This window comes from Anguilla anguilla, chromosome 8 (genome assembly GCF_013347855.1).
Source record: "Anguilla anguilla isolate fAngAng1 chromosome 8, fAngAng1.pri, whole genome shotgun sequence".
Lineage (NCBI taxonomy): Eukaryota > Metazoa > Chordata > Actinopteri > Anguilliformes > Anguillidae > Anguilla > Anguilla anguilla.
Window position 1 is genome coordinate 53,542,487 of NC_049208.1, and position 8,959 is coordinate 53,551,445.

The window sequence follows — 8,959 nt, forward strand, 5'->3', positions numbered from 1 at the left end:
GGGGGTATTTGTAGGGGTGTTTGAGGGGGTATTAAACTGTCTGAGATACAGGAGTTGTCTTCACTCAGAATAAATGGCGCTTACGAGATCTGCAGGAGGGACCAGCTGCAGACAGAATCGATCATCAGAAAATCAATCCCTTCTGAGCATTCGCAGGTAACAGGGACAACATGTTGTGGGGAGGGCCCATGAGAAAGAGAACTTCACCCCCCCACCCCCCCCCACCCCCCCAGGGAGAAAATTGGGTGATTAAACTCCAGGAGGACCCCCCCCCCCCCTCGGTGAGAATAGGCATTTGAGCTGTTTGGTAGCAGTGTGGCACTGGGTCCAGAGAGGTCCGGGCAGTATGGCACTGGGTCCAGAGAGGTCTGGGCAGTGTGGCACTGGGTCCAGAGAGGTCCGGGCAGTATGGCACTGGGTCCAGAGAGGTCCGGGCAGTGTGGCACTGGGTCCAGAGAGGTCCGGGCAGTGTGGCACTGGGTCCAGAGAGGTCCGGGCAGTATGGCACTGGGTCCAGAGAGGTCCGGGCAGTGTGGCACTGGGTCCAGAGAGGTCCGGGCAGTATGGCACTGGGTCCAGAGAGGTCCGGGCAGTGTGGCACTGGGTCCAGAGAGGTCCGGGCAGTATGGCACTGGGTCCAGAGAGGTCCGGGCAGTGTGGCACTGGGTCCAGAGAGCCAGGCTGAGCAGAACTGGGCCGTCTGGGCTAATAGCTAGCAGGTGCGCTAACTGCCTCCCTGTGAAACTCACTTGCAGCAGCGATGCACTGAACCGGCTGGCAGCACCAGCAAAAACAAATCTGGGTAAATCAGTACAAATCAGTGTAAATCAGTACAAATCAGTGTAAATCAGTACAAATCAGAGCCAATCAAAGACAAATAGGAAGAAATCAGGGGAAAACAAGGGTAGCACAGCAGAGCACAACAACAGAAACTACTGATTACTGTTGAGAAGATTGGCCACAGGACAGAACATACCAAAATAATTTCATCCTGAAATGTTTTTACTGGCGATATTTATTATTATAACTACAGAATACAATACATGAAACAAAACAATATTTTTTATTTAACCTTTATTTGACCAGAAGAGACAGAATCTCTTTTACAAGGGAGACCTGGCCATGAGGGCAGCTCAGTTAAAAAATATTATAAGGAGAAACAGCGCATGAAAATAAAATACAATACAGTACAAAGCAGACACAACTATTAGGGGTCATGCAAAAATACATACACAAACAGAATGACCGAGATACGTACATGTAACCAGAAATACATTAGAACATGTCACAAATACATGATTTAATGAGGGTGGGGGACAAGTTCCTCTCTCCAAAACCTCCACTAATAGAAACCGTTATGACATCAGAGGAGAATGTAATTGTGATTGGGTGTTCAGTCCAGGAAGTCATAAGGAAAGGCATGCTAGCTCCACCCACGTTGGGGCTCGCAAGATCTCACTCTGCTGTCACTGGATGAAAGGAGCAGGCAAGTCTGGAAGCCCCGCCCATTCCAGAACAACCCCTGCCGATTGGACAAAGAATCAGAATGTGTAATTAGAGCCATTCTCTAGATCCTGGCCACTTGATAGGACTCAAAACTTCACTTTAACTTTTACAAAATCTTTACTTTTTAATCAACGTAATTCATTCTCACAAAAAATGACTTTTGCGGTTCCACACATATTCAACATTATATTTCTTCTTTTAATCAAATCGAGTTCAAAATGGGCAGGAAATAATAAGGTAAGTTTTCCAAATTATTTTTTAAAAAGTTTCTTCAAAGCGCTGTTCGAGCACTTTTATTAAGCAGTTTGACTTTAACTCATTGAACTGACAAAACTTGATTTCTGCAGTTAATAAGTTTTTTTTAGGTTAATTTCACATGCAGCTGGGGGGGGGGGGGGGGGGGATTCTTATGCTAATTTCACTTGTGAGGCATGTTGGGAAAAAGTGTTTTTTTTGGCAGGTCATGGATAGGACGTCCTCAGAATACTCATTACCGCCAAAGTGCTCTTGGTCAATCTATTTTAGGAGAACATTACAGAATCACATATCAAAGATTGCTTGATATCCTTATACAGTTGGACGCATTTTAACGAAGCAATCGAGACTCAAGCAGGTTAGCTGAAATGTCTTGGGGGGGGGGGGGGGGTGAAACAGATCTTGAATTAACAAAAGGAACACAAGTTTTGGTTAAGAAGTGGAGTCACAGTCAGCGGAATCGGTTCAGAATCGCGTGCGACCATTTCAGTTTACTTTATAGTTCTTCAGCGCGTCAATGTTTGGGCAACAGGAGAGAAATTCCCTGGACCACAAGGCCTTACCTGGATTAGATTGAAGGTCTGCTAAACAAACAGGGGCCGCCAGGTGACTCGACCCTCTGATTCTGTGACTTTTAGCTCCACATGCCACTTCCCTGCAGGTAGAATTAGAACCGTAATCCTGTTCGGAATCCTGTCTGTACTGGCGCCCCCTAGTGGTGGAGCAAAGACTCTTCAGCCATCTTCAGACTCAAACTGAAGACTCACCCCTTCAGAGAGCTGTTCGGCAGCCCTGTCCTCAAACTCTCAGTTCATGTGTGTTCTTCATCCTTCTTTTAGCACAGTTAATTTGCACTGGTGTTGTAGTCATGCTGCAACTTCACTCACCGCAAGTCAGTTCTGCCACTACTGCAAACATTAATCAGGTGAACGGACTTCACGCACAGCTCTTACATCTTCAGCTTTCCTGTGTGTGTGTGTGTGTGTGTGTGCGCGTGAGTGTGTGGGGGTGCGTGTGTGTATGTGTGTGTGTGTGTGTGTGTGTGAGTGTGTGAGTGTGTGGGGGTGCGTGGGTGCGTGTGCGTGTGTGTGTATGCCCATCATGCTATCAGGACACACACGGGTATGTACTTGTCACCACAGGGGGGCGTGGCCACACGCAGGGAAGCAGCGAGCAGCTGACAGCTGCAATCGGGCCCTCTCATTGGCTGTTCGCGGGGAGCACCGCCCCCTCTCACACGGCAGGGGAATTAAAGTCATTACATGCAGGAAACGAAAGCAGACAAATTACAGATTACAGACTCAGCGGGGTGGGGGGGGGGAGGGAGGGGAGAGAGAGTGGGAGAGAGAGAGACATGAAAGAGAGAGGGGGAGAGCGAGAGACTTGGAGAGAGGAGCGGGAAGTGAGAGAGAGGGAGAGCAACAGAGAGAGGGATGGAGACAGAGAGGGAGGGACTGGGGAAAAGAATTAAATGAGAAAAAGTCAGAATTCCCTTTTGAAATGTTCAGTTTATCGAGCAGCCTTTCACATCAGACCTTTCTCGTCCTGCACACTGTCCCTAAATAATAATTTAAATGTTCATAAAGAGCGTCTGTCAGTCACACGATGAAGAAGCCCTTTAAATTAAACTCACAGGTATTAATCACCTGCGGCTACAGCGCCGCTGCGTCTTACTCCCCATTACCCAGAAAACACCCTGCTTTCGTACACCGCCATCTTAGCCATCCTGACATTATAGCTCTTCTGACATCTTGGCTTGTGCCGGACTGAAATAAGTTATTTCCGCCCTGACCTTTCCATTTTCTTTAGAGGTGGGGGGGGGGGCGGAGGTTGAGAGATGGAGAGAGGAGGGGGGGCAGGAGATTGGATTTAGGAGTTCTTTATTAGAAACTGCCAGTCAGTACACTTTTCCTCTTTCAGGCGTATCATTCTTTCCTCCTTCTATGCTCCCTCGCTTCTCTGATGATATTACCTGAGCGCTGATCACCTGGGTTATTTACATTTCTCCTCAACCAATCAGGACGAAGACCCCGGCCCCGCCCTCCTCTCCCTGGCCCTGCCCTCCTCACCCTAGGCCCCGCCCACGGCACCTCTCCTCACTCCGTCCCGTCCACCGCGTTAATTAAGACCGGTAATTAAGACGTTAGCTCGTTAGCAGCTGGCTGTGTGATGTCACCCAATGAGCCCACAGTGTCACTATCTCCCCCGGCACATGTAATCTGCACATGATTGGCCACAGCATCGCCCAATCAGGGGAAGGGGGGGGGGATTCGCATCTCTCCGCTCACCAGCGTCCCCCAAAGGTCGACCACCCCTCTGCGCCCCCCCCGTGCCACCTGCTCGTGCCCCTATGGTGGTAGTACGGTGTGCCAGGGTGCGTTGATGTTAAATATAATTTATGTTTGAAACATGAATGCGAAATGAAGTGGGAGGATTCCTCTCGTGAGTGAGAAACTTTGAGGAGAGCCGGGGTCTGCAGGGGGCGAGCGAACGCTGGAATGAGAACGTTTAATAAGAATCTCCTTCCGTCCCACACTGCCAGTCTCAGCCGAGGGGTCTGCCAAGCAGGAAAGGCCCCTCCTCCAGCAGTGCCTCAGCCAGACTGCCCGGACTGTCCCCCCCCCACACACCTGCCTTCACATGCCCCCACCTCACACACACACGCCCCCACCCCACACGCACACCCCCTTCACAAGCCCCCAGCCCCCCCACACACACACCCCCCCTTCACACGCCCCCACCCCGCACACACCCACCCCCCACACACACCCGCCTTCACACTAGAGTTACACACTAGAATTTGCTGACCTGCCTTGACTCCGCCCACACTGTCCTGCGCCCGCCCACCTGTCAGCACAGCCGTCAGTAATGAGTGTAGATGGAACCTAAGATCAGCGTTACAGTCTGTTCTTGGCCACACACTGCCACGCTGGGCTGCACAGACCCCTGGTGGCGGGTGTTGGAACTGCAGACCTGGCCCAAAGAGAATGCGAGGAGCCAAATGAACGACAGGAAACAGGAAAGGGGGGAAGGGTTTGGCTGTTGCTCCCCTGGTCCCAGCAGCCTTGCTGCATGAGGGAGCCTTAATTGTTTTTGCATCGTACAGCTGTGATTTCACATCAGACTTGGCCAGTAAGTCCCATGCAGGCCTACATCCAACACGTCTCATTTCCCTGCATGGCGTTGACAACTAATCACAAATGTGCACCCTTAAACAAAAAAAAAATTTTTAATGATATTTTAATCGTTTCCTGCTGTTCCTCCAGAGAGTGAAGCACATTTCCATTTGCCTTCAGGATTTGTCCTACGGTGGCTCCTGTTGTCTCCCACTGTGACATCATCGGCCCCGTGCATTCTGTCTCCGCCCACGCAGGGACAGCAGTGTGGGCACAGATCGCTCAGCCTAACCAGATAGCCAGCTGCTCACATTCTCTTTGCTTAACTACAGGAGGCGCTGGGGCAGTTTCTCTGGCTGCTGTGTTCTCCAGTAGTGACCTTAAAAATAAGATGTGGGGTGTAGTGGTGGTGAAATCCCTCAGAACACCACAGAGCAAGAGTGCTCACCCCACCCTCTCTCTTCCTCTGTCTTTCCCTCTCCACCCCCTCTCTCTCTTCCTTTTTCTTTCTACCTCCTTCTCCCTCTCCATCCTCTCTTTCTCACTCTCTCTCTGCCCCTCTCTTTCTCCCTCTTGTCCCCTCTCCCCTTCTCTCAAATTCTCTTTCGCCCACCCCACCGCCTCTCTCTCTCTCTCTCTCGCTCTTGCCCCCTCTCCCCTTCTCTCACATTCTCTTTCGCCCCTATCCCTCTCTCCCCCCTCTCCCTCTCTCTGTCTGTACGCACCCCCTCCCCCTGCCAGGTGAGCAGGCCACAGACAGGTAAACTCCCAGCAGCCCCTGTGTTTGTGTCTCACTGCAGGTACCAAAAGGCTGATGAGCAGCTCTGCCAAGTCAGATAACCCTTTATCACAGGTCTGGGAGTGACAACAGGCAATGTCAAAAACCTCAATTTTTAAAAGACAAAAAAGCTGTAGATCAAGCTGTATGTGTGGGTAAATGTGAATGTGCATGAGTGTGTGTTTAAGCGTGTGTTTATGTGTGTGTGTGTGTGTGTGTGTTAATGATAATTTGCACTTCATTTCCCTCTGCTTATAATGCAGCAGGGCCCCTCATCTCCCTGCTGATGAACAGCTAAAAGCGCTAATGGAAACACGAGGTGTCAAATACTTTAAACGTGTGCCCCCCTCCCCCTCCCCCTCCCCCTCCCCCGCCCCCGCCCCCGCCCCCGCCCCCCGAGGGCAGACTCTCTCCACACGCGCTGTTCTTTTCCACAATGTCGCCCGGATCAGAGCGTCACCGCTACTCGCGGACTCTTCCGGGTTTGACTCATATGCCCAGGCTGCGCCTGCTCACGGTTACATTTGCAACGCGGCGCTCCAGTCGTCTCAGCGCCGCCGACTGGCATTAGGGTTTTTTTTGTTTTTTTTTTCGTGCCATTAAACCGGTATTTTCAGTCCGAAATCACGCACAATAATTGCCACTGTGCCTCGGCGATAAACAGCTGCGTTTTGACAAATGAACGCGACCTTCAAAAAGAGGGAAGGGAGTGACCGCGCGCATAATACGGCACCAGACAGAAACCGCGGGAATAATTATAGGGATGGAGAAGATCACAGGTGTTGATTCGCAATCCACCTTAAACCGGTCTTTAGCACGCCGCACCGGGAGAATATTTCTCCGACAGAACGAATAAAGCGCGGAAAATGTCTGCCTTCTGCGCGTGGCGGCATTCTCGGCAACTAAATGCCTTTCTTTATTCCGTCTGCCAGCAACAACTTTCGAGTCTCTGGAGTGTTTGATTATTTTAATTGCGAGCGCGTCGTGCGCCGCCAGCCGGTGACAGTTGCCGCAGTTTCCGAGCGCACGCGCCCGAAGACATTCCAAGGCAGGTACTGAATGTCTTCACAGTTTGTTTGTTTTTTACACCACGTGTCCCACAATTGCGCATCAGCGCAATTTGCCTGCCTGTGACTGAATCGCGTTTAAATATGTTAAGGTCCAGTTTCACCAAAGAGCTTACCTAGTCAATGTCAAGTCCCGTGATCTTTTCATTTTTTTTCATCTCATCTGGCAGTGCGTTGGCTTTGATTTTATCCGTGACCGTTGTGCTGACGTCACACTGATCGCAAAGCCTCTTGTGACGTTCTTTATCCATGTTCTGCTCACGCTCCTTTATGACCAGCAAGCCGGAGATCCGCACTAAACCTCTCCGACACATTTGCTCAGCGCTATATATGCCATAATTAACCGTTAAAACCTTTTCCGATTTCCAAGCAGGAATCTTACCGCTGTGGACGTGCACAGTGAGGTGTCCAGTGTTAATTAAACTCTAAGTACATATGAGACCATACACACTGAACATTTTACTCTGTGGTCCTGACAGCACAGGGAAGTCATGACCGTACGTATCACTCCAGTTTGCTATAAGTCCCTGTTAGTGATAAACAGCTGCAACAAACAGTTGTGGAAACGGTTTAAAAGCACACACAATGTTTGAAAACGACATGGCATCATTAAAGGGACCATTATGACATCATAATGTGCGGTTATTTCCAACAAACCTTTTGCTGCAGCTCCTTGTTAAAAGTAATTACACTTTGTACCTTTTTTAATTTAGGTGTAAACATGTCTGTATGCCTACTTAATAATGAAACATTTTAATCCACGCCGTCATCTCAACATTTATGAAATAAATACTTTATGCAAATGAGGTGGACGCATCTACTCTACCCACCCGAGGACGCATTTATCAAAACAGTGGAGAAGGCGGAGCCAGGCCGAAGCCGGTGAGCGCATTCACGCTTTGAACAGTTGCAATAAACCTTTGTGGAAAGAGTATGCAAATGTCTGAAAAATATATTGCATCATAAAAGGGACAATTATGACATCATAATGCGCGGTTCTAATTTCCAACAAACCTTCCTCTGTAGGTGTCTGCGCAGGTCCCAAATGGTGTAAGTGGCTGTTTTTTTAACTTCCTGGGAATGGCCTGTTCTGTTTTATCATTCTTATGGTCTTACGTAATTACGATTCTTTGCCTTTGGACTCAATGAGGTCAGCAGTCAGCTTCAGTTCAATATAATACTGCATCAGCAGCACCCAAAAAAAAAAAAAAAAAAAAAAAAAAAAAAAAAAAAAGATTGAAATTGCGTTGATGTTCTTTAGTTTCGAACTGACCGTGCTACAGAGAAGGGGCTGTTAGGTGCCAATGTTCCTGTAGCACACCAACTTCTTTTGTTGGGGTTTGGCGCCCTCAGGTGGTGAGTTGAAGAACAGTTCAGGATCAGACTAGAGGATTCCACTACAGGTGCAAAACACCAAAGGGTTTTCGGTTTTGATGACAGAAGTGCAGTCACTGCCTCTCTCTGATTGGAAACTGAAATCATGCCATGGGAAAATGGTACACAGTGAGGAGTTTGTATATTAAAAAAATGGTACAGTGTTAATGAATAATGCAATATGTAAAGTGTGAGTTGTTTTTTTTAGTTTAAAGATATGTACTTTTAACGAGTGTAGCGAGCTATATTGACTACATCGGTGCTGATCACGGGTCCTGTTTTGAATTATAAACTGCCGTCTTACCCCGTGGTAGGAGAGAGAGACAAACGACCGGCGACTGTTCATTTTCAGTGAGCGATTGACGCCTTTCATTCACCCATTCACACACACACACACACACACACACACACTCACACACTCACTCACTCACTCACTCACACACACACTCACACACACACACTCACTCACACACACACACTCACACACACACACTCACTCACTCACACACACACACACACACACACACACACACTCACACACACACACTCACACACACACTCACACACACCAACGGTGAAAGGCTGCCATGCAAGGTACCAATCAGCTCGTTGGGAGCAGTTAGGGGTTAGGTGTGTAAGGTAAAATTTCAGTTTTCCCAATCAACTCTGTTGTTCCCTCACAACTGGACATATTCTTCCATGGCACGCACACTGGCGGAGTTGTAAAAATTCCACTGCTGTACATGAGTGGACCTGAGTGGAGCCATAAAATGCCCCAGGATGAGGGCAGCAGCTGAAAGCTGCATGGGGCTGTCTTTTTCGACCCATGGGGAAGCAATCTTCAAATGGCTTATCCTCCTGGA

At 48.9% G+C, this 8,959-nt stretch overlaps 1 long non-coding RNA gene across 1 annotated transcript; it reads right to left on the reverse strand.

Annotated features, from left to right (window-relative positions):
* Window positions 1-1,057: 1,057 nt before the first annotated feature.
* On the reverse strand, window positions 1,058-2,755 carry LOC118234482. The gene is made up of 2 exons (XR_004766672.1): window positions 2,325-2,755; window positions 1,058-1,522 (listed from the first exon to the last, which is right to left on the reverse strand). It is a non-coding gene; the product is annotated as an uncharacterized LOC118234482 (long non-coding RNA).
* Window positions 2,756-8,959: the final 6,204 nt, after the last annotated feature.